The sequence below is a fragment of the Elaeis guineensis genome, chromosome 4, assembly GCF_000442705.2.
Source record: "Elaeis guineensis isolate ETL-2024a chromosome 4, EG11, whole genome shotgun sequence".
Lineage (NCBI taxonomy): Eukaryota > Viridiplantae > Streptophyta > Magnoliopsida > Arecales > Arecaceae > Elaeis > Elaeis guineensis.
The window spans coordinates 136,450,722-136,453,954 of record NC_025996.2 but is presented as its reverse complement, the minus strand read 5'-3'; the positions used below and the strand labels follow the sequence as shown (position 1 = coordinate 136,453,954).

General features: G+C 35.8%; 1 non-coding gene across 1 annotated transcript; it reads right to left on the bottom strand.

Moving 5' to 3' along the window:
* Positions 1–1,569: 1,569 nt before the first annotated feature.
* Positions 1,570–1,676, bottom strand: LOC140857661 (small nucleolar RNA R71). Its single transcript, XR_012141155.1, has one exon. It is a non-coding gene; the product is annotated as a small nucleolar RNA R71 (small nucleolar RNA).
* Positions 1,677–3,233: the final 1,557 nt, after the last annotated feature.

Here is a 3,233-nt window from a genome sequence, read left to right as displayed (position 1 = left end):
ATTGTCTTTAGCAAACAACTTTCGACTTTCGATTTTCGTTAAAGCTCGCTTGAGCATAGATTTGAAAATCATTTTTAAACCAAGTCTCTGTGGGATCGATCCATACTCGCTGGTCGTGCTACTCTGCACACTGTGTGCTTGCGATTTTATTTACAAATTTTAAGATTTGCACATCAAGTTTTTGGCGCCGTTGCCGGGGATTTGGCATTTTAAATTGTTTTCAAATATTTGTTCTTCGTGCTTTATAACTCTCTTTCTTTCTCTTTTAGGTTTCTAGATTTAGTTGGTGATTGCTGGAAAACTCAGGTACGCTTCTAATTTTTCTTTTATTATTTTTAGTTAATTACTTTTTTTTTTAGACCTAATCATTTGAATTTACTTAATCACAAAAAAAAAAGAAGAAAATATATATATAAAAATAAAATAAAACAAAAGATATTTCATAATCGTGAAGTAAAATATCAAAATAAAAAAAAAAATTAAATTAAAATCTTTTACATTCTTGGTCATCTTGTTTATTTGCATTTGCATTTTCATAATTAATCTAAGGGCATCAACCCATTAACAAGATAAGGTGGGGATTTCATTACCCTTCCTTAGCCCAAAAACCATCTCCATCATATTGCATTACCTAGACCTTTAATCTTAAAATCAATTAGACGTCAACCTTAAAGAATTCGAGCTCAATAGGATAAGGAACTCTAAGAGTTCTACCAAGTTTGAGTTGTTTGATTAGTTGGTGTCTAGGCAAGTCCCTAAGGATGGTTTGTTAAATTGGTTCAGTTGCTGGCCTGGCCAACTCGTTTGGTGTCTAGAAAGGCAACGATGAGTGAACCTCCCACCTCTTATACTTACCTGGCTAACTAGTTGATCAATCTCCACTTGGAAGGCTTGAAGAGTCATCTTGGAATAGTTAGGAGCTGTCTAGATTTAGGTTAACCCTAGGATAGATTGAGTTTAATTTATTGTTTCACTTGTTTGAAAAAAAAAATTATTAAAATTTAAATTAATTTGGTTACTTTTCTTTAGATTTAAGACTCCTTAGGATCTTTTCTTTAGAACTTTTTCTCTTTTCTTCTTTTTCTTATACATAAAAATTTTATAAAAAAAAATTGTATAAACATCGAGAACCATACACCTCGTGTGTGGAGAAGAGTGTCGGGTCGTCTAGTTAGAATTGAGTCAATTCCTGTTATTCCAATGGCTGAACCAATCCAACCCATGACCCTTAAGGATTTGTGTTATCCAGTTGGCTCCATCCAACCATCTTGTATCAGGTTGCCACAACCCACAGCTAATAATTTTGAAATCAAACCTCAAATCATAAATATGCTTCCAAAATTCACAGGATTAGAGGATGCTTATATATTTATTAGAGAATTTGAGGAGGTATGTGCAACCATGAAACTGCAATTAACAGAGGATGAGGTTAAACTTAGATTAATCAACTTTGCCTTTAAGGATAATGCTAAGAAGTGGCTTTATAGTTTGCCAAACCATTCTGTCACTACCTGGGAGGGCTTTGTGAGAATATTTTTGAAAAAGTATTTCCCCCATCATAAAACAGCTAGGATTAGGAATGAAATAAATCAATTTTACCAACTAGCTGGTGAATCATTTTGGAAGTACTTTGATCGGTTCAAGAATCTTTTGACCCAATGCCCACACCATGAAATAAAAACTTGGAGACTATGCCAGATCATCTATGAGGGGTTAGATTCAAACTCAAGAACCATGCTAGAGTCCATGTGCCAAGCCCAATTTATGGACAAAGAAACTACTGAAGCTTGGCAATTCTTAGAAGACTTAGCCGAGAAAAATTTACAGTGGGAAACAACTAGGGAACCTGATAAAGCTATACCTTCAAGAGGAGGAATGCATCAAATTCAACCAACCCTAGCATCAGAGGCCAAGATTGCAACCTTAACACGTAGATTGGAAGCCTTAGAATTACAGAGACCAGCCAATGTAAATCAAATATCTACACCCATGTGTAAAGGGTGCAATGCACCCGACCATGTCTTAGAAGAATGTTCCTACTCGAATGAGTGTGCACAGGTGAATGCCACCTATCAAGGACCATTGAACAATCCTTATGCACCCACATATAACCCAGGTTGGAGGAATCACCCAAAATTCTCATGGTCCCAGAATCCTAATGTAGGCAATCCAAATTTCAATCAGCAAAATCTAAGATCCAACCCAGTGATGAACAACCCGCCAGGCTTCCATGATAATGACAAGAAAATTACCTCTTTAGAGAAAAGCCTAGAAGCTATGATGAAGACACATACCAGCTTTATGCAAACCACGGGTCAACTCATAAATAATAACACCCAAGCTATAGTCCGTCTAAAAATACAAGTAAGTCAGCTGGCTTCGACCATTAGTGAACGAGAATATGGTAGGTTACCTAGCCAACCTGAACCAAATCCTAGGAACCAAAATGGTCCACGACCCCAACAAGAAAACCAAATTAATGGTGTAAATGTCATTCATAATTTAAGATCGAGAAAACAAATAGACAATAAGGTAGTTGCACTTGATGATATAGAGGACTCATCTGCCGAGTCACCTTCTAAAACTACTACCTTTCAACCTCAAGCACCAGAAACTGAAAATTCACCTAGTCCAGTACTTAAAAGTCCTAGAGCTCCTTTTTCAAACAGACTAAAATCCAATAAATCTGAACATTTAGACAAAATTTTAGAGGTATTTAAATAAGTCCAAGTTAATATTCCTCTTTTAGATATAATCCATCAGGTTCCAACTTATGCCAAATTTTTAAAAGATCTTTGCACTAGGAAAAGGACCACTAATGTACCAAAGAAAGTATTTTTGGCTGCAAGTGTCAGTTCATACCTATCTAGCCATGTGCCAATTAAATATAAGGACCCTGAAGCTCCAACAATTTCTTGTGTTATTGGAGAAACCAATATAAAAAAGGCCTTGCTAGATCTAGGAGCTAGTATGAATATCCTTCCATATTCGGTGTATGAGCAACTAGGATTAGAAAAACTTCAACCTACTGGGATCACATTATAGTTAGCCGATAGATCTCTCAGGATCCCTAAGGGAATGGTCGAGGATGTTCTGATAAAGGTTGAAAATTTTATTTTCTCTATAAATTTTATTATTTTAGAGACTGAGCCAGTTGCAAATCCTAAAGGACATATACCTGTCATTTTAGGAAGACCATTCTTAGCTACGACCAATGCTGAAATCAATTATCG